Source organism: Hemicordylus capensis, chromosome 5 (genome assembly GCF_027244095.1).
Source record: "Hemicordylus capensis ecotype Gifberg chromosome 5, rHemCap1.1.pri, whole genome shotgun sequence".
Classification (NCBI taxonomy): Eukaryota; Metazoa; Chordata; class Lepidosauria; order Squamata; family Cordylidae; genus Hemicordylus; species Hemicordylus capensis.
In genome coordinates, this window is record NC_069661.1 from 84,691,772 (window position 1) to 84,714,946 (window position 23,175).

The 23,175-nt window shown below is 42.1% G+C and overlaps 1 protein-coding gene across 27 annotated transcripts in view; it reads left to right on the forward strand.

The window, feature by feature from the left end:
• Positions 1–23,175, forward strand: part of TENM3 (teneurin transmembrane protein 3) — a 2,371,016-nt gene that overhangs the window by 1,735,796 nt on the left and 612,045 nt on the right. The window contains exon 2 of one of the 27 annotated variants that reach the window (XM_053252618.1): positions 15,600–15,788. The exons of the other annotated variants lie outside the window; for them this stretch is intronic. The gene's annotated coding sequence lies outside the window, so the exon portion shown is untranslated. The remainder of the gene's footprint in view (positions 1–15,599; positions 15,789–23,175) is intronic. 27 annotated transcript variants of the gene reach the window in all.

Below are 23,175 nucleotides of genomic sequence, written 5' to 3' on the forward strand. Positions count from 1 at the left end.
TATCTCTTCTAAATAAGATGTTTTGTCCCTTACGTTAATAAAGAAATTCTACTAAAAATGTTTCCATTTGTAACCTCTCTATAGATGTATCAGTAGAATAGGTTTACTGGAATTAACTTAATATAACATTTTTATTATACACGGTTCTTCAGGATTATGCCTTTTCTGCATATCTTGCACTGTAAAACATATCATATAAATAATTGATAATAAACAAACAAATCCTACTTTTGCCTCTCTCTGTTCTTCCTTGAATTTAAGGCTTTGAAGTTTAGTAAATAATTTATGGTACTTATTAGAGTAGACGAATCAAAAAGTATCCTTGATCCTAGTTGTTTTTTGTCCTTGTTTCTGAGGAGAATATTTAAGTGATCTCTCTGATTGGTAGATAAAAAGGATGATGGAGAAAGCAGAATGATGTTGTAGAATGTGTTTATGATACTAGCAATGTATTTATCTTATTGTGAAGAACTCTAATTTCTATTTGCATCTTCATATTTATAATAAATAAGTTGCAGAATTCCTACACCTTTCTCATAATGAATGTGAAAGTTAACTTTTAAGACTATGACAGACTTTTGACATATGATGGAAATGTTGACTATGTGAAATTGCAGGGAAAACTCTTCAAGGAATGTTACTAAACTTGCCTTTTGCACACAAATTCGCACATGTTCTCCACAAACCTGTTTATATATTACTCAAAGAGCCATTACAGTTATGAGATTGGGGGAGGGATGTGGCTTGATGCAGAAACAGAATTTAAAACCATTGAAAAAATATTTTAATATTTGGCTAAATAGGCACCACTTCACCACCCCAGTTTGGTGCCCTCTGGACCTTTAGAAGTGGGTCAAACCGACTTGAATCTGAATCAAATCTAACCCAACTCAAATTGAATTTGATCAGATTTGAGTTTGCTGATTCGAGTTTGAATCGAAACTGGCTGATTCTATTTGACCTCAAATCAAATAGGAAAAAAACAAAAACAATTCGTGCACATCCCTAATTAATGCATCAGATGTGTTCACTGTATCCTTGCTCAAATGTACTGTACTTATGCTTGTTTCTAAGACCTGAGCTATAGATAGTGAAGCTATTCAGATGAGCAGAAAACAGGGTTACCTCCTGAAAGCAGATAGAACTCTATTTTTACCTCATAGCAAACAGACGGGCACATGCTGCAAACCCGGCAGGGAGTATGAGTGTCAGACGATTAACTTTTTCAGGTTCTCTCTAGTTATTGCTAGCGTTGTTGGTCCTCCAGCCCCGCCCATGGCAACAGCAGTCGTTAGTGGACAGAGCAATCATGTGACCCAAGGAGACCACTCAGAGGGCTCCAAGCTGCAGTCCCTCTTTGCTGCTCCCTGATGGGTAGCCTTAGTTAACCCTTTCCTGACAATTGCAGCACTGTCAAACAGGGTGGATTTGATTTAAATCAAACTGATTTAATTCACGATTTAAATCACGATTTAAATCACTAGTCAGTAAGGCTTGATTTAAATCATAGTTTTCTACATAAAGACTAATTCTTGCTGGTATAACTTTAATATGCAAGTAGATGAAGATTTTTAGAATAACAACTTTTCATATTAGTTTTTTTATCCCCAGTTTAATAGGTTAATCATTCATATTTGGACAACTTTTCTGTTGTACTTAGGAACGAGAAAAATAATCATTACCTTAATAATAACAATTTAAATAGATTTATTCAACTGAAACAGTAACATTACAGCATATGTTATTTGCTTAAACAAACATCCATGTTTGTTAACTAATTTGGCTAAACAAAATATATATATTTTAAGAAACTTAGACCTCAGCCCAGCCTACACATGAAAAACTTAAATACTGTCCTCTGTAGCTCACTCATCATCTTCATCTTCTTCTTTGTTCATAATCTGGAAAACTTCACTGGTGTGACTTTCTTTAAAATATCTTCAGCAAACATATATTTCTTGAATGGTTCCCCCTTAGCTTTGAAGTTTATTATAGTTGGCATTACAGATGGATGATTGCTGGATACCCATGTCATAGCTAACTCCTCTTCCTCAGCACTTAAGTTTTGACCCTGGTACTGGATATTGACAATATTTGCCAAAAAATGAGCTGGAGACAGTACTTGTCCCATTCGTTTTTTTAATGCTTGTAATTTAATTCTGTCCATGTGTAGTTCTGTTTTTAAGTGTTCACTCAGTTCCTTCCAAATTTCAACAGCATCAGCAATAAAACAGCTATTTTTCTGTATTTTGTTTAAAGATTCAGAGATGGGTTTCAGGATGCTCAGCATATGTTCAACATTTCTCTTAAGCTCAGTGCTGAGGATTTTGGCCGTGACAGTGCCATCTATTTTATCTCGATTTTGTTCACAAACTGTCATCAGAATAGGCCAGTTCTTGATATACTGCTCAAAACAGTCCACCACAGAGTTCCATCTAACATCTTGTGGGAGCGTTAGCTTGGTTCCACCCATCCTTTTCAGAGCTGCTGCAGCAAAGTGATTGTTACGGAAGTATTTAGCAATTTCAACAACATTAGTCTTTATTTCTGGAACACTTAAGTCTTTGGCTAAGAGGTGCAGCAAATGAGCACTGCAACCATATGTTATTAGCTTTGTATTTCCTTCCTGCTCTTCTAAATTTCTTCTCATCTTGGATACATTTGCAGCATTGTCTGTGACCAAACTGCGTACTAGACATTTGAATTTTTGTTCACATGTTATTATAGCTTTTACTGCCACTTCTTGTAAGTATTCTGCTGTGTGTGCATTTCCTGACGTATCAATTGTTTGTGCAAGGAAGACTTTCCCTTCTTCTGTTGTTATACAAGCACATACAATAGGATCATTGTGGACATTACTCCACCCATCAATACTTAGGTTAACAATTCTACCCTCCAGAGCTGTTGCACATTGCTCCATTTCTCTGTCATACACTTTATCCAGCAGTTTCCCTGCAACATCTGCTCTGCTGGGTGGACTGGTCTCAGTGACTGAACCATATTAATGAAATGTGGGTTCTCAGTCAGACGGAAAGAAGAGTTCGTTGCATAAACAAACTGGGCAATTTTTTCATCAATTAACTCTTTTTCTAATCTGCTAGTTTTTATCACAAACTTATCTATGGTGGTTCCAGGAGGGAAGGATTTTTTCTTCCTTTTAGGTGATAGTGATATGTGGCTGTGGGTGTCTGATGATGATGCTAATAAAGCACTATCCTGGATGGATAACTCTGAAACTGTAGAACAGGAGGATGGTGATCTTGAAGGTGGATAGTTTCCAGAATCCATGAATTCCCCTAAACAAAAAAGTCAATGCTTTTATTTTATTGTTTATACAATTTCTGCTTATTGTACACAGCACTGCCCCAAAAGGAATATTTGCTTTTCTTCATAACTGTACCAAATGACAGTAACATGCAGTAATAATAAGAAATATAATTTTGCTCAAACATGACAGTTCAAGGCAGTCTTTAGAAATATTATATGATTCAATAAAAATGTTTACCAACCTGAAGATCCTGCCTGTTCAAATGTGTTTCTTTGGTCATCTTCATCACAGCACTTCTCATGATGTTGCCTCATTCGGGCCACCAGGCCTTGCATTTCTTTGTTGCAGTGTTTGCATTTTGCACGCATGCCTGCCTTACCGGTAGGTAAAGGAACTTCATTAAAATATTGCCAAACTGGGTCTCTTTTACGGCCTGCTGCCATTATAGGTTTTTTCCTCCAAGGAAAGAATGTGATAAACCTCAGGTCATACACACAAAAAGATCCAAAGACTTGTCTGTCTGTGGCTATGCAGTATTGTGCTCAGAAAGTTTCACTTTCATTTTGTACTGCTTGTCTGCTTGCCCCTCCCTCCTCACACTTAGTTTCACTTTCTTCTTGTGCAGATCTATTCCACTCCAAACAATCAGAAAAATATTGTTTCTATTCTATTTCACTGAACTTCTTGAAACTTAGCACTGAAGGGGTTGATTCTGTATTCATAGGTTTGTAGAACAATAGGATTAAGGTCTTTTTCTCAACTCTGTTCATGTCATAACATTTTTGCTGTGAAGAAGAGGCATGTGATCTCTGCTGAGTCAAATTCAGTTTTGAGAACTGCAAAAGTAAACCAAGCATCTGTGATAATATCTTGTAGGCAGAGAAACTGCCCAATAATCTTACAAAAACCTCTGGAAGAGCATGACATTGTGAATGGATTAATGGAATTTATTTACCAAAAAATTAAACATATACAGCCTTATTCTACATAATTAAAAAACTAATCTTTATTTCATGATGGAATAACCTTTGGATGGTAATATATTTTCCTCAAAAAGCATTTTATTTAAAAAAATCCGATTTAAATAAAAAAAATCCGATTTAAATCAAAAAAATCTGATTTTTTTGATTTTTTTTTAAAAAAGCATTGATTTTTATCCACCCTGCTGTCAAAGGAACTGAACTCCGTCCTGATACCCAAAAGGAGAGAGAAGACTAGAGCAGCTGCAGCTGCCAACCAGCCCCAAAGGAAGAATCGCACACACTCCCAACACACTCCTCAGATCCAGGAGGGATACAGCAGATGCCCCCTGGAGCAATTGCCAGATGCCGATGAGAGAAATTGCAAGTTGCCCCCCATAAGTAGCCCAGGCACACGGCACACTCCGTACACTGCAGCATGGTTTGGGAAGGCAGAAGGGGGAACCTTACCCTCACCCGCTCACCCTCCCTGAAGCTGTGGCTGTGGCCTCCGTGGCACCCCCCACTGTATAGTGTGTGTAGAAGGTAAAAAGGAGAACCCCACCCCCCCACTGCCGCCGTAGCCAAGTGGCAACTCTGCCTCCCCATCAATCTGCCACTGCCACCCCTTGCTAGCCTCTCTGGGCGTAGGAGGGTGGGCATGTGGGGGAGGGTGTCCCCATCACTCACCTGCCCTGATGCTGCCACTTGCCACTCTTGCAGTGTCAGCAGGGTGGGAGAGTAGTGGCAAAGTGTCGCCCACACCTGCCCACCCTCTTTGGCACTGCTACCCTCTGCATCTTGATGATGGTGCAAGGGTGGGCGAGTGGGTTCAGTGTCACACCAAGGCAAATTGGGCACCTGGACTGCCCCCACTGTGAGGCCCTCCGCCGCTGCTGTGAGCCCCCTGCTGCCACCGCGACCCTCCCCCCACTGCCATTGCCTCCATGAGGCCGAACCAGTGACCCTTGCATGGACAGTAATTCCAGCGGTCACTCCCACTCCACCAGCAGATGGAAGGAGGAACCGGTGGAGCCCAAAGCGGTGTACTGCATACTCAAGTTCCTCCTCACAACAACCCTGTGAAGTAGGCTAGGCTGAGAGAGAAGTGACTGGCCCAGAGTCACCCAGCAAGTCTCATGGCTGAATGGGGATTTGAACTTGGGTCTCCCTGGTCCTAGTCCAGCACTCTAACCACTACACCACGCTGCAGGCAAGGGCAGCTGCAGGCGAGGGCAGGGACACTCCTGCTCTTGTCCAGTGACTTGCAGGGGACAGGAAGGAGCACAAAAATCTCCATTCAGCCATGATACTTGCTGGGTGACTCTGGGTCAGTCACTTCACTCTCAGCCTGACCTACTCCACAGGGTTGTTGTGAGGAGAAACTTGCGTATGTAGTACACTGCTCTGGGCTCCTTGGAGGAAGAGTGGGATATTCTATATTATTAATTCTTCTAGATGGGCCATGTGCCCTGCGGGGCAGCTGGAAAGCAGTGTGACAGTTGGATCGGGGGCGCTGTGAAGCGGCAGGGAGCTCAGAGGCTGTCAGGCGAGCAGGCGACAGTCCCTGGAAGTGGCATGGGGAAGCAAGGACTGTGAGACAGAGATAGAAAGACAGAGGACAGCGAGCACGAGCATGAGACATGCGGGGTAGGCGAGCGAGGGTGGCGAGAGCGAGAGCGTTGCGGGAGTGGCGAGAGCGAGCGAGAGCATTGCGGGAGTGGTGAGATACTTGTGGGGGAGGCGAGCAGGGGTGGCGAGAGCGAGCAAGAGCGTTGTAGGAGTGGCAAGAGACTTTCGGGGGTGAGCGGGGGCGAGAGCGAGTGAGAGCATTGCGGGAGTGGCGAGAGACTTGCGGGGGGCGAGTGGGGGTGGTGAGAGCGAGCGAGAGCGTTGCGGGAGTGGCGAGAGACTTGCGGGGCGAGCGGGGTGGCAAGAGCGAGCGAGAGCATTGTGGGAGTGGTGAGAGACTTGCGGGGGAGAGCGGGGTGGCGAGAGCGAGCGAGAGCGTTGTGGGGGTGCAATGCCACATGCTCAGTGGAAGACCACACAGATGCTCTGTGCAGGGTCAGCTAGTAAAAAGTAAAATGAATGAATAGTATGACGTGTCTGTGCAACTATTCCCCTTAGGGGATAGGGCTGCTATAGGAAGAAGGATTTGAGCTCCCTGCCTGGCATCTCCAGGTCGGGCTGAGCGGGAATCCCGCCTGAGAGCCTTGGGAAGCCACTGCCAGTCTGTGTCGACAGGACTAAGAGTACTAAGCTGGATGGACTAATGGTCTGACTCAGTGGAAGGCAGCTTCCTATGTTCATATTTTCCCTTGGGCTCATTTGCAAGGTGCCTGCCACTTTAAGGAAGCTCAGTGCTGTTTGCTGGACAGGCTTTCCCAAACAAACTTCTGCTGTGCTTTGCAGCCCACTCTGTTATCCAGGCTCTATGGTATCCCAGGGGAGGGAGCCTCAAGCAGCGTTCCACAGTGTTCCGTGGCTCCACACGGGCACTGGGAGGGAGTAGGCAACCTCCCCTGCTTGCTGAACCTGGTTTTAGAGGAGGGGCTGGGAACTGGGTGTCCCTCTTTTGACAGAGCCCTGTTTGGGAGTTTGCCGAGGTTCCACATGGTTGTGCTAACCCCGCCTTCAGACCTCAAGCCCTGTTTTTGCTGGTTGTGAGAATAGCTTCAGTATCTTGTCGTCAGATTCTATATTTGCCTAGGTGCTAGGTCCAGAATAAGGTTTTCTTCTTTCTCTTTTTGAAGTGTCCTCAGAGCTAGCTTCATAGGCAACCTTTGAAGAAGCTAGATAGTTTATTATCTAGCTGCATGTTATTATCTTGCAATTTTTGTGCCTTTTGTTCCTGAGTTTTACTCAGATGACTCTCCTTCTTAGGGTAATAAGAAGGATATTCTAAATAATTGTGTGTAGAACTTAGAAGCACTTGAAGAAATTTAAACATACTGCCAGACTCTGTCCCTTGGTCTATTCCAGATAACTGCCTTGGCTCCACTTAGGATTTTGATTAGCAACCCTAGCTGTTCCAGGCCTTAGTGCCATCTTATTTTCAGGTCCAGAAGCTTAACTTCATCATTTTAGGCCTAATCACCAATTTTATGCATAGAGGCTGATGCTATAGATCCACTCAAGAGCTTCCCTGTAGTAAGTATCAAACAGGGGAAGAGCGCTATACCATGGAAACTTCAGGCCTACAAGCCTAATTGCCTGGATAAGTGGACTCGCACAGCCAGCCTGTAACTTAATCCCCTCAGTTGAGGGTGCAAAATGAGAAAAAAATAGTAGTTATAGTAAAAACATTAAGAAGGCTTCGATGGAATAGACCAAAGCAGAAAAGGATTGTTATCAATATGACCAGTATCTTAATGCCTTTTCACTTACAATGGCATTTGGGTGGCCGCATCTCAAAAAGGATTTTGTAGAACTGGAAAAGGTACAGAAAAAAGCAGCTAACATAATCAAGGGTTTGGACCACCTTCCTTATGGTGAAAGGCTCAAGGATTTTTAGTTCAGAAAAGAAGATGGAACATGATTTATAAAATTATGAATGGTGCCAAAGTGGATACAGAACATTTTCTCCTGTGTAATAATAAAGCCTAGTGTAACCCAACAAAACTTATTGGCACTTGATTAGAATGCAAGAAAATATTACTTGACACAACATATAACGTACAGAATTTTCTGCCACAAGATGTGGTGATGGTTACTGGTTTTAACAGGGGATATTAGACTAATTAATGAAGGCCAGCTCTTTCAATGGCTTTTTAGTAATGGTTGTTATTAGGGATGTGCACAAATTGAATGTTGTGATTCGATTCGAGTTAGAATCAAATCAGCCTGATTCGATTCAAGCTCATATCTGCTGGCCTCCAATCTGGGTCGAGTCTAATTGAATTTGATTCTATTTGAATTTGAACCGATTCTGCCAAATTGTAGGGCTGGGGGCACCAAAGTGGGTTGAGTGGCAGGGCACCATGAGTGCTACCTACTGCCCAACTCGCAAGGCAGAATGTCAATAACTTTTTAAAGGATTTTTGGAATTGTTCCTGTTGGACAATGATAGTATTAGATTCCTGTTTGGTTTTTTAAAATTATTTTTATGTCATAGGGAATAATGGGTATTTGAAGTGGCCCATAATTCCCCATGGGTAGCACAGGCACACCAAAATGGGTTCGGTGGTATGGCCCCATGGGTGCCAACCCCTACCCAACCCCCAAAGGAATCAGGCAAATGGTTGAATTTTTAGGGATTTTTGTGTGTTGTGGATTCTCTGTATGTAATGACTTCTTTATAGGGAACTGCACTGTTCCCTATCAAGAAGTCATTACAAATGTATCTACAACATATTAACATTTCATAACAGGGCAAGGACTATTCACTATGCCCACTATGCACCTTCATGTCCTTGTGTTTTTCGCAGACACATCTGGCTTGCTACTGTTAGAAACAGGATGCTGACTAGGTGGTCTGATACAACAGAGCTCTTCATGCTTGTACTGTTGTTACTAATCTGTGATAGTGATGTCCCCAATATTTGAAGCAATAATGCTTGCTCTCAAATGTACAAAGAGCCAGGGAGAAAGTCAAGTATTGCTGTACCTAGCTTGTTTTTCCTGACTGAACTGTACACAGAGGAGGCGGATATATATAGTGTCACCAAGACCTATTTCTACCTAGCTGTTCATTGGCTAGTCAGATGATTGAAACAATAGGATAGGAGACATCAATGGTGCACTGGAAATACATTATTTATCCTAATTTGTTTTAGGTCAACAGGTGACATCCTGTACAGTGTGCTTGTGCAAGAAACAAAGTTGTGATTGTGTGAGAAGGTTGCAGTGCTGCATAAACTTGTGCTTCAAGATGTTGCACAACCACTAGTGGAAGAGACATATACAAGGCATATATCCCAGACATATACAAGGTTGCGCTACATTGTTATGAAACAATGTTGAATAACTTGTCAACAGATTCTGCTAGCACAAGAACTTTCAACTGGGCAAAGAGGCATTTTTCAAAGAGATGACTCTTTTTATATTTAGCAGGGGCAGAACAGCTGTCCATGTTCAGTCATAGCACAGCATCCTCCAGTGTCCGTTGCTGGCATCTGCTTTGTGTTCCTTTTGAGATTGTGAACCCTTTCTGGGCAGGGAACCATCATTATATTCATTTTCTATGTAAACTGCTTCAAGAACCTTTCTGTTGAAAAGTCGTTGTGTGTGTTTGTGATAATAATTTGTCTTACAACAGCTTTATGCTGTGTAACAATAGTGTGCAATGCAAGCTCCTAATGTAGCAGAACTCACCTGCACAATGTCCTTCCACAAGTACACCGTTAGTCAGGAAGTCAGCCAGTTATTTTCTTCCGGGACAATCGATAGTCAAAGTAGCTTCCTATTTTGTCTCGGCGGGGGCGGGGAGGAATGCTGAGTTGTTTACTGTGCAGTAAAATGTGGGCAGTGGAGAACCAGTCTGCTCTGCTCTGCTGTGTGTGTGTGAGCTCCATCGGGGCTGCTGACAGAGCAGTTCCTCTCCAACTTTGCAGAAACATCATGCCATGCAACTGTGTTAGCACAGGTAAGCCCTTCTGGGGGTCACACTTGAAAATTAAGAATGTCACAAGACTATTACTGTGTGCCTCACCTCTGAAGGGACCTGGAAAAGGGCAAGGCTTTCAGAGTGGTCTGTGTTTAAAACACTATATTCAGGTTATCCACCCCCCTGGCATAATTAAAGAGAAGCTGGTGGTGTCAATGAAGAAATAGCTCTTGGCAGCAAACAAATACACTACATGTAATTTAACTGAGTATCTTACCTGCATGCAAATGCACTGAGGAATCTAAAGATAGTGGAAAAAAGAGTGAGTACAAAAATAACCTTAAGGGGACATTGGGGAGTTCCCCAAATGATTTGTGTCAGTACCAGTACCAGGATATTACATTTCATTGCTCTCAGCTTTCTAGTATCCCTTTTATCTCTTTCATGGTCCACCATTCAGGAGAAGCAGGACAAAATTATTCACAAACAATGTGAAACTCCTGCAGTGTGAGTTTTATTTCAGAATCTTTTTTTTAAAAAAAATATTTTATTTTGCTACACATACCATGGGCTATTCTGCACTAGAGAGGGGGGGAAATCAATGCCAGCACAACATATTCATGCGATGAAGTGCAAGAGAATATTAACAGAGATCAACCTAGTACTCGCCATCCTCTGGCATGCCATTGATAATCTTTCTCCCTTATACTGTGGTAATGGGGGAATGAAGTATTAGCTATGTTTCCAAAGGTCTTGTGTGCAGAGGGTTTTCAGGGTATTATACATCTTCAGCTACTTGAGTAGTTGTGAAGGCAGATGCTTATATTTCTGCTTGTTCCTTATGTTGATTCTTTATCTGTTTATGTAAGTAAAAACCTTGGAAATCTGTTTGCTAAATCATGTGGTAAATAGTCTTGCTGATGACTGCAGAGTTGCTTTGGGGCTGCCGTTGTTAAGCACTTATTACAGGAATCCAACCGGGCAAATTAAGAAACCTGTGTGCTTGCTTGTTATTCCAAGACTTTTATGCTTGGCTTCTGAAGAGCCCCTTACAAGACCTCATGACCTAAAAAAGACTTGCTGTTCCTTAGTAAGGGATTGCCTTGTGAAATCTGAATCACTGACCTGGCAACAATGAAAATGATTACCTCCAAGGGAGAGTTTAGCTTTTGTTATTCTTTAATGCAGTATGTTTGCATGTCTGGTATAAAAAAATGTGTGTGTAAAATAACTATGTAACATTCAGTGCAGTTTTATGATGGCACTTTAACATTTATATTTAAAAGTGATTTTTTTTTTTCATTCTGGTAGATGATGGGATTTATTTAATATTCCTTTGCAAATAGTTGTTAACAGGTTTCCTCACTGGCAGTGCAGAAAGTTTCATTTATTCATTTGCAGTGCAATGAATAAACCTATTCCATATCCAGCTGTTTTAATCAAAGTGTATGAAAACACTGTCCAAAATGTATGAAAACTTAAGACATGCAAAATTTGCTAAAATACGAATTTACTATATTGTACTCAACATGCTATTGAAAACTGTCAAACTATGGAAATGCAATGAGACCAGCAAAAGCCAGATGAGGTTTATGCATGATGATATACAATAACCCACCCACATCAGTTCTGCACTAAGATACCAACATTCTGAATTTAGGAACATAGGAAACTGCCATATACTGAGTCAGACCATTGGTCTATCTAGCTCAGTATTGTCTTCACAGACTGGCAGTGGCTTCTCCAAGGTTGCAGGCAGGAATCTCTCTCAGCCCTATCTTGGAGAAGCCAGGGAGGAAACTTGAAACCTTCTGCTCTTCCCAGAGCGGCTTCATCCCCTGTGGGGAATATCTTGCAGTGCTCACACATCAAGTCTCCCATTCATATGCAACCAGGGCAGACCCTGCTTAGCTATGGGGACAAGTCATGCTTGCTACCACAAGACCAGCTCTCCCCTGCAAACACCTTCGTAAATACCTACATCTGGATGTTTGCACACAGGCGGCAGGGGCCCAGGAATGGTAAAAGAAAATAAACCAACCAAGGCACAAGCTTGGAACAGAGCAAAAGGAGCATTTAGGCACGATAGATGCAGAACAGAGAAGGACAACAAAGGAAACTCTATGTCAGAGGCGTATCTAGGGAAAATAGTGCCTATGGCAAGCACTGAAATTGCCCCCCCCCGCAATATCTGACACCCATCTTTCAGATAACTTCACCATAATATCAGTTCAAAAATACAAGTCAAGCTCATTAATCTTTTAATTAACAAATTATGGCACTACCTGAAAATTATAACTGCACCTTCCTTGCTTTCACTGATGCAAATTGCTGAGGCAGCACAGATACAGCCTTCTTCAGAAAGCAGGAATCACACCTATCAGCTATTCAGAGAGGTAGTGGAGACTGGATGTAGTCCTTACATTCCCTGATCAGCATGTTCATTGCATTCAAAATCCAGCAGTGTGCATTAGCAACCCCACTGCCCCCCGCCAGCTGCTATCTGCCAGCAAGCAGCAGCATTCACATTTTTAATATCACACTCTTCCTCCAAGGAGATTGGATTTGAGCGGGATGGGGAGAGGGGTTGCTACAGAGCCTGCAGAATTTAAGGAAATTTAAGGAATAAGGAGCGCACCTTGGGATTGGTGGTTTTGTCTGGAAGAGTTTTCAGTCATGTGCACTGTTCCCTCTAAGGTGTGTGCATGTGCTCACAAGTTTTCTGATGTCCGCTCAGTTAATTTTAGATCCCACTCAGGTTGAATCAGGAAGGCCCCACTGTGAATGCTTGTGCGCACACACTGCCTTGATACTCCTGCCCAGAACAAAACTCATTCCGCACTCAGATGAAAAAAAATTAGAGAGAACACTGGTCATGTGTTATCTTATCATATGAATAATAAACACTCTACCATATTCAACTAGCAATGTAGGAAGTACACTATTTTGCCTTTGTATAAGTGTTCCTTATAACTGAAGCTTTCTTACTGCATTGAAGCAATGTATATCCAAATATTACCCACACATCACACACACATTAAATTATAAAACAGTGCTTTTAACTGATTCACAGTGCAGACTAGAGCATCTGGGACACAACCTACCATGCATGCAGCATCTACAGGTCCTCTCCAGAATGTGAGCAGAGTAAACTCACTCTCTCTCTCTCTCACACACACACTCACACCCCTGGTTTGTTTTTTTAACAGTCGTGTGTGCGCCCTGTGGGCACTACTTCCGGCCAGTTCTGCCTGAACAACACCCCCCCCCGACCACCTGCCTCACGCCCGAGCTACTAGGAGTCCGCCCCCGAGTGAACACTGACTTGCCGATTATTTTCAGGCAACGTTTGCTGCCTTAAAGTGTCTATTCCCCTTTCTCTCCCTCGCTCGGGCTCTTTGGAGCTTGAGGCCATTCTCCCTTTTGTGTAATGGAGCATGGCCTCAAGCTCTGAAGAGCCCGAACGAGCTTCAGGCAGGCTTGCTTCATGAAAGCATATTTTCTCCCTTTCTCTCTCTCTCTCTCTCTCTCTGGAGGGAGAGAAAGGGGAATTGATGCTTTTAGGCAGCAAATGCTGCCTGAAAATAATTGGCAAATCAGTGCTGGCTCGTGGGGTGTGCAGGCGGCAGCTGTGAGGAGCAGCAGCAGGCCCACCTGGCGGCGCCCGCTGGGATTGAAGCAGGGTGGGATTTTTAAAACAAAATTGTGGTGGTTGGGGGCGGGGGATGGGGCATGACAGGCACTTTGCACCCCCTGCAACTGGTGTCTAGGGCACGTGTCCTGCCTGCCCCCCCCCCCAGTTACGTGTCTGCTCTGTGTCCCTGACTGACCACCGTTTTTTTCCTTTTTAAAGCCTGGGCCACTTCTTAAAATGCGGGAATGGTGGATGTTTAAGAAGCAAGGCCATTATAGGTGGCCTACTGGCAACTCCAACTAGCTCTTGCTCTTTTTTTCGCCTTTCTTGCCTGGCTTGCATATAGTATCTCATATACTTTATATTTCACTTTAAATTTAAAAACATCAAAGTGGCTTATAAATAAAACAAGTAGCATATAGTATCTCATGGGACATTTCCAAATGGGAATTTTATCTCACTTCTTTTCTGGAATGGAGGGTGTGCATTCATATATTGGCCAGATTTACCCCAAAGTCCCTGCAAGCTATTGAGGAACACTCTAAACACAGCTCAGGTTTTTCATTGCATGTTAGAGCATAGCCCAATTTATGTCCGGGGTAAAAAAAAAAAAATTGCATTAGTTTTCTTGGGAAAATTTGAACTGAAGTAAAGCCTCGCAGTAAACCTGTGATAAAGCCTGCTGTCTGGAAATGCTCATGGTGTCTTTTCATGTTTCGCTTTGCCTTTCCTTCCTCTTTTTTTTATATATATATATATATATATATATATATATATTTACATTTTCACTTTTGAGCTATTTATTTAAAGCCTATTATTATCACTGGTTCCCCGGGACAGGCCACTGGCCTTCCTTTACGTGCAGATTTACTGTTACTGCTTATTATTTTGAAAAATACAATTAATACAATAAACCTTTTACTATTTGTAAAATAGTACATAAATGCTAAATTGCAAGTGTTTAGGGTGATCTTTGCAGTGAGTTTTGATTCTGATGTCAGTGCTCAGTCACTACTTGCTGAGAAATGTGTTACTTGACTGTGTGATTATTCTAATGGCAAGGAGGAGCATATTAGTTTAAAGAAATGCAAACCAAAACTGCAGGTACTGTTGTGAAAGTTCTCTGGAGATGGCCAGCTATTTTGTAACTAGCTTTAATAATTTAAAAAGTGTACACTAATAGAGGTTAAGAAAATAGATTTCTTTTTTCAGCTGTAATGAGAGAATAAAAGTTTGAAAATAAAGATGCAATACATCTTCCATTGTGGAAAAAATGTTTATCTGGGATAGGTGTATTGCAGAAAATATCGAATGACTGGACAAGAGAAGTGATAAGGAGGCACATCACCAGTTGTGTGTAGTGTATTGTAACTAATTCTCAAATGTTCCTGGGAAGACTTAAGCTAGTTAGTGTGTTGTGCTGCCAGTGATTGTAGATGTGTCCAGTGTAAGTAGCTCTGGCTGACCAAATGCTGTCAGATGCTGCTCACCTTTCCAGCAGGTAGACAAAGTACAAACCAGTTTGAAACTCCAAGTGTTTAGTATGCCCTTTTGTTTCATATAAAATGTCCCCTGTGAGGAAGCTGTTTAAGATTGAATCTGCATCAAAGTTGTGCCATTGGGTAAGCCATTTGTTGCCCACTATGTGGGTTGGCCATTGCCATGCAGCACAAAACCTGTCTGTAAGCACTTTGTAGTTGTATGGAGCAAACTATATGAATTGGGCTTCTGTTTTTGCTGCCATTGTGAATTAGAAGAGAATTGTGCAGTAGTTTACATGAACATACATCTGTATGGAATTTTGTTGCACAGCTGTCTGTCAAAACCAACTTTGCTTTGCTCTTATTCTGAAGTTCTACTATGGATATTCTGTTTAGCTTTTAAAGAGCTCATAAGAGTGTAATAAATAATTGAATAAAAGAGAAGGCATTTAGTCCTAATAAAGATGCACAGGATTTACTATGTCATCCATATATCACTGGAGATCATTTTTATACAAATGTTGCAAAGTGGAAAAAATGTCATATTAAGCCATTAGGATATTTCAAAGCATTCTTTTAAGCTCTGTCTTTTATCCACAGTTATATTATATATAGATAATATAATGTTGTGATCTTGGTGTCTAATATATTGTTGCGACCTTGGTGTCTGAGTAATGCACGTGGCCACTCATGATTGTCTTGCCCTAAGGTGATGCCTCGGGTCTGATACTGCAATGAAAATATCCCTTAATGGCTGAAAGGAAGACCAGTTCATGATCCCTAACATGAGCTCCTGAAATGGTTCTGCAGAGAACTTGAGAAAGTCCCCAAGTATCTTCTGAGTAGCAGGAAAAGCTAGGACACACAGTGGGTTACCTGGTTCTTGATCTCTTCCAAAGTAAGCCTTTAAATATTGCTCACCTTTCTGTACCTGTGAGACTTTTCATGCGTCCACTACCTTTTATTTTCCAGCTTGGAGATATCCCTTTGACAGATTTTGTTATAGTATAGTGTTTGTCAAAAAAACACAAAAGAGTTACATGCATGAAGTAAACAGCTCATTGTTTGAAAATGTTGTAAGATTGATGCATCAATTACATTTTAAGTGAAATGAGATACAGATTGAAACATCTGCAGTATTCTGAAGCATAGTTATCAAGTAGCAATGTCGAATTCTAATATATAATTCAACATTATGTTCCTGTGCTATTTGTGACATAACTAGTACATTAAAAAGCATCAGAGTGAGTACACATTGAAGTTATAGCAAATAGTAGTGTGTCTCTGCAGTTCGCTAGTCACCAATAAAAATTTGAGATTACCAGAGCTACCAAAGGAAGTCCCACTTATCACTTACTTTCAGTTGTATACATGTAAGTTCATTTAAATTTCCAAAAGTTTTGTTTTTGGAAGAAATACATCTTTTAAAAAACAGATGCTATCAATTTATGTTAAACTACTTGACAATGATAATCCTATTAGTTTTGCAGACCCAACAGACACCTTTGATAGTTCTGATTTTTAACCATCAAGATTATTTACATTTAAATAGTTTCCTCTAACTAGTGAATCTAGAGATACAGCAGATCTCTCTAGAGTTTAGATCTTCACTGCTTGTTACTAATGGATCCATCTGAAATTTAATTCACCCTAAGACTGTGTCCATTTTTGCATCCGTAATTAATCTGGTTACAAGTTTTGAGTCATTCTGAGGGCATTCTGAGAGTGGTGGACTAGGAGCTAACCCTTACAACAACCCTGTGAGTTAGGTTAGGCTCAGAGATAAGTGGCTGGCGCAGAGTCACCCAGTAGGAGCGGGATATAAATGTAAATATAATAATAATAATAATTTGGAAACTCACTGTATATATGCAATTAGTATCAAAAATATGCACTGTACTGTTTTTGAGGAAAAGCTGATGAAAACTAATTTTGTTAGTTGAGAGTACCAGTATCTTCCATACAAATAGACATTTCTGCAATTTTATGCAGTATAAGTTTATTGTGCGATAATGTTCCTGTGGGTCTAGTTCAATTCTAGTTCTAACTGCCGCACATACCTAACCAGTTCAATCCATTTTGTATCTGTCCCTAACTCCCTATCTCTATCTGTCTCATTTCCCCTCCTTATCAACATTGCTAGTAGGTAGTGTTCTGCCACAAGAGCACCATGTGTTTAGGATACATACAGACTGGAGAGTTATGTTGTTATGTTTTAGGAATACTATGGGGCTATTCTCACGATCAACAAAAATTGGCCTAGCCCAATTTTTGTTGATCGTGTAACCACCAGGCTCGCAGGTGAGCCCTGTGGCTTACAAGCGGGTCACCCGGTTTGGTAGCCCTCCCTAAAGCCCGGGTTTGCGGAATGAGCGCTCCGCAAACCCAGGCTTTCTGATCATGAGTAGCCATGGTGTGGGTCTGCGCCACGGCTACTCACGAGGAGACCCCCAGAGGGGAGGCGAAAAGCCACCTCCTGGCTCTGGGGGTCTCGCCAGCATGCCCTGCATGCTCGTGCAGGGCATGCTACAGCTTGCGAGGGCCAATCGGCCCCTGCTCCCCCCAGCCCCCGCCGGCTCCATCACGGAGCCGGCAATCGTGTGGGCGGCCTATCTGACCACCCAGGGCTCCCTCCCCGCTCATCGCCCCAAACTGGGTCTCACTGATTGTGAGACCCAGTCCATTGTGTAGTAGGCAGCTGGCCAGTACAGATAGAGTTAACTGGGAAAAAGCAGTTGACCTTGATTAGCAGACTGGAGACCCTAGGTCATGACCCAATCGGTTAACTACTGGGTGGAACTAGAGGGCTCCAGATGGGCATCTGGGAAGAAGAAAGGTGCCCAGGTGAGAGAGGAGCAATTGTATATTGCCAGATTCTTGCAGGGTGAGTTGTGCAAATCCCTGTTCAGGGATTGGTCTCACCTAGGTCCTGGTGAGATCCAAGGGAAGGCTATAAGTCCAAGCTTATAGCTTCAGAAGGTTAGACTTAGGAGAAAATGTTTTAGTAAGACTTGCATTAGAAGTTATTTTCTTTTGAGTGTGTAGCTTTGTATTCCCAAGTATCTGCTTTTGCAATTACCTATCTTCAACTTCAGTCTAGTATGAACAAGTTAAGTACTGCCTGAGAACATCTGGGCATTTTGAATACTCTTGTAACCACTAAGCTAATATTATTTGCAACAGCTACTCATGATATACTCAATTATCTATCGATCTATCTATCTATCTATCTATCTATCTATCTATCTATCTATCTATCTACCTATCTATATGCAATAAATTATTTTCTTTGGCTTACAAGCCCTCTCAGAGTGACTCCGGGAGACGGGGAGGGGAAGCCTCTAGTTCACATGCTCCCAAACAGCTGGCTACAGCCCCACTTAAGCATATACCGTATTTTATGGACTATAAGACTCACTTTTTTCCTCGAAAAATATCCGCCAAAATTCAGGTGCGTCTTATATGTTTTAACAGTTTAATATGTTAAAACTCTGAAAAACTGGATTAAAATGAAGGTGCGTCTTATAGTCCATAGCGTCTTATAGTCCGTAAAATACGGTATATAAGTGGAACCACGTTTTTATATTTGCCAGTTAGCAAGATGAAGCAAGCTTGGAACTGGAAGTTTTATCGCTCTCTTCCAGTTAGGGAAAATTACTAAGTAGCGATTGGTGGCAGTGATACAATCTACCAGAGAGTCTTCTTTTCTTTTTAATTAATTTTAAACCCAGTCAGGTAACAAGGAGGGGTGACTCAGAGATAATTCCTCCTACATGAGTTGGTTGGCTGGGTCTGTTCCTTACACTATATAATATTGCTGTGTGGTTTAGCCACGCACCCATATAGTTGTCTAGAGTTTTAGTCTATATACCATCAAATTACCCAGGAAGATATGGTTATGTAAACAGGAATTTACCTGGAGAGGGCCCCCCCGCCCCGCGCTCTCAGCCAATCTAGAGTAAGCAGCTCTGTCCTGTGTACTTGGTGAGCATCCCAGACTTACTGAGAGCAAGACGTGTGCTCTCTCTGAACTGTTTTATGGTTGGCAGATCTACAGATTCTTTCGTCTAGCAATCATCTCATCTTTCCACTGTTCATAACTTTCAAGAATTCATCTCCTGGACTCTGCTCTTTGCTAGAACTGCAGCCTTCTGTGAGTGAGCCTTTAAGAGTAATTACTTCAGAATTTCTTCAAAAAACCTACCCAAAAAATTATTTAAATTTTTTCAAGCATATTTCCGTGTAAAAAGTAGTTCATTCAGCTAATTTAAGTGGCAAATTGTGAATTTGCTATCTGTAGGTCATCAGGTAGTATGACTTTATTCCATGTAAGCATACATACGTACAGATTCTTCAAAAATATATAATAGATACAAAGACAAGTAAGTTTACAAAAAATACCTTTGCATTGTCAAACTTCATTAGTAGTGCTGAAAGAGGTACCCATTTTTGCAGCCCACACACAGGGCATTGCAGTTTTTTGGGGGCTTTACAATTAATTTATCGGTTTTGGACCAGTATTCTGCAGCTTCAAAAGCAAGACCTCATACAATTGCATGGGCTACATATCTCGTCCTTCCTCTGGGTGCCCCTGCCAAATGAGTTGGACAGGTGGCTACCAGAGAGAAGGTCTTTTCGGTGGTTGCACCCCATTCATGGAATAGCCTTCCCAGTGAGGTTCACCTGGCTTCATCACTTTGTTCTTTTAGACTCCAGGTAAAGACCTTTTTGTTCACACAGGCCTTTTGAATTCAGGTTTTTAAATTCTGGTTTTCAGATTTGTTCTGATTTTTAACTAATTTTAAAATGAGTTTTTAAGCTGCTTTGTATTGTATTTTGTATTTTACCCCTCCCATTATGATTAAATGTGTTATGTGTTTTTATTGTATGTTTTAATCCTCTGTTGTGAGCCGCCCAGAGAACAATTTGTTATGGTGCAGTTAACAAATGAAGTTGTATTATTTATCATCATCATCATCATCACCATGAGCCAGCCAGGTCAGCCAGTGTGGTGTAGTGGTTAGAGTGCTGGACTAGGACCGGGGAGACCCGAGTTCAAATCCCCATTCAGCCATGATGCTTGTTGGGTGACTTTGGGCCAGTCACTTATCTCTCAGCCTAACCTACTTCACAGGGTTGTTGTGAGGAGAAACTTAAGTATGTAGTACACCGTTCTGGGCTCCTTGGAGGAAGAGCGGGATATCAATGTAAAAATAAGTTAAAAAATAAATATCATCATCATCATCATCTGGCCTGTGCTTACTAGCTACTTTTTTCCTTTCCTTTTCCTTCGCTTTGTGTGTTATTTCTTGCTCTCTTTTAAAGAGTTTGAGGAACTGGTCATACTTTAGTTAGGATAGGTGGCTCCAAAAATCAATTTGAGTGTCAGATGTGTAATATATAATGTATTGGACCTCATTTGCTGATCAAGAACTGACTCTTGAATGCAAAGCTGGTCAAACAGAATGCGTTGGAAATAGATGACACAAAAATAGTTTTAAATATAAATGTTCCAACAAGCTTAAGCACAATGATATTTTGCAAACACAGCTGCCAGTCGTCTAGCAAATCTTATAGCTCTGCACTGAAATTGTCTTTGGGTGTGTGTTTTAAAATTTTTATTTCAAGACTTCCAAATTACATAGGACTCTCTTAAAATAATCTCAAATGCATTTATTTTAAAATTCTGTAATTAATTTAACATGGTTTAAATTCTAGACCAGCATTTATGTAACTGAATGAATGTAACTCATCAGAGGATAGAAAGGATTTCTTGTGGAATTTATCATTGTGATCAATCTTGGTGGCATACAAGAAGTCTGTTAGATGAACAAAAGCAGTCAGACTCATATATCTTGACTGTTGAACTGCTCAGGGTCCTGACAGCTGGATCACTTACTGACCCTTTTCTTCATACAATTTCTTCAGGGATCAAACAGAGTACTACAATACTGAGCATTTTCCAAATGTAGGAGGACTGGACTGGAGACAGTCTCATCTTAGATTGATAGCTAGATTGATAGTAAGCAGCACAGGAGGTTCAAGCCTCTTAATAGCATGAAATTATCTGACAGTAGACATATTTACTTATAAGTTGAAAAAAGTAAGTAATAGTGTTTTTATGATTAAAAACTATTTTATGATTACAGAATAGCTAGCAGATGGAGTATACACTTCACTTGTTTACCAAGATGATGTAGAACAGTGAAAAAAACTATCTCCCCATATTATTTTTTTGATGGATGGTAGTGGACAAGCCATTTACAATAATTTATATCTGTTTAGGGCTTTTAGAATAATCTGTAAGTTTTTCTCTACCTTTATTTGAGAGGTATGTGAGTTTGTATCTGTATCTTTTCAGATATTTTGGGTCCCTTGTTTTGAGCTAGAAAGTTCCAGTGTTTCGCCTTTTCTATTATTTCTAATACACAGGCAGGTTTGGGACTGTATGGATACAATGAGGTGAGTTGCACGATCGGTGAGACCTGCCTTTAGAGGGTTTGCGGGTAGAGCTTCGCCTGATGATCACATGCTAAAGAGGCTTTGGGGGCTGTGAAGGCCCTGGACTTTGCCCCCAAAGTCCGGGGGTAAGAGCGCCTCTGCCTACTTGTCCTGCCTTTGCGACTCATGCAGCATGGCCAGGTACTCACACAGGCAGAAGCACAGTTGATGAGCGAGCAGGGTGAAGTGGAGTCTAGCTGACAGTGGAGCTGGAGGTTGCAAGAGGGGATCCAAGGTGCCAGGTTTCCATTCTGCTCAGGGGCAGGACAGGGCTGGGCTGGAGTATGTACTAGAAAAAGCAAAGGTAATCAGGAACAGAGCTGGAGTACACAGCCAGCAAAGCTCTTGTTGCAACAGCTGTCCTCGGTTTCCAGAGGGCTTATAAGGGCATTAGTAGACAGTAGGCCGCAGGTTTGTTGTGGCAGCAGTTGGGACTGGTTTTAGGATTATCCTTGAGGTTATCTTACTCCCAAAGGGGTGACTTGTCTACTGGCAGTTGTTGTAAGGTAGCCCATGTCCAATGTGATGGCGTTCCTGGGGGTTTGGAGGTTGCTGGGAATTTGTAGGCTGAATCTAAGTCAGATTCCTGGAGGTTCATCAGGGGGTCCAGTGATAGTTGATAATCCCAGGAAATGGAGAAATGTGTTCCTCAAGATCCTGCGTCTGTGCGGGACTGGCAGAGACTTTTGTCACTGCGGTTTCAATAGTGCTAGTGTCAGGGTCTTTCCCAGGGTTCTTGTTTGGAAGAACCCTGAGCTCCATCTCTGGATTGGAGCTCTTCCAGGACTGGCTCAGAGTACTCTGCCTCCTGGGGTTCTTCTGGGACTCCCTCTGGTATTCTCATCTGAAGATTCCACTGAAATACGTCGGGGCCCTCCTTCTCCTCCTCTCCCTGAGAGGTGGAGTGAATCCTGACAGTGCCCCCCCCTTTTAAATCATTTTTTAATATTCTGCTCTTCCTCCAAAGAACCCAGAGCAGTGGTTCCTTAACAAAACAAACTTAAGTTTTTTGTCACAATAACCCTGTGAAGTAGGTCAGGCTGAGAGAGAAGTGACTGGCCCAGAGTTACCCAGCAAGTATCATGGCTGAATCGGGATTTGAACTCAGGTCTCCTTGGTCCAGCACTCTAACCGCTACACAATGCTAGCTTTCAGTCCTGAGACCTTGAAAAGCTGTTGCCAGTCAGAGTAGACAAGACAGACCAATAATTTGTCTCCATATAAGTCAGCTTCATATGATTATGATTAAGGAACAGAAAGTTGTACAGATAAATCCAATTTTGTTGGTAAATCACACACCTTACCTTTTGCCCATCTGGGTGGAGGGGGATGGAAGAAGGAGGCAAATAAAACACAAGTCAGGGACATAGAGCCTTTTCTCACGATCCGTGAGAAGGGCTCCAAGGCGATCTGTGTGGAGAGTGGGTTACACTTACTCTCCCTGCAGATGATCTTCTCCCCTTCCCTGGGAGATCGCCCTCCCAGACGACCAGCGCCTGCTCCCAGCAGCTCCAAGGGTTGGGATGCCAGGGCGTGCCACCATGTCTTGTCCCATTTCTCAGAGCTCTAATAAAGCACTGCGTGAGTGTGTGGTGTATTATGGGTATCCCCCCTCCCCTCCCTGAGTGTGCCAGCCATGACTGCAAGCAGCCACGAGTGACACATGAGCAAATAAATGCTTGCTCCCTTAACTTCATTTAATAGGGTGACTAAATAGGTGGGTTTGTCACCGTGGAGCCACCGGGATCAGCCCGATCCTGGTGGTTCACACGGACGTGCGAAAC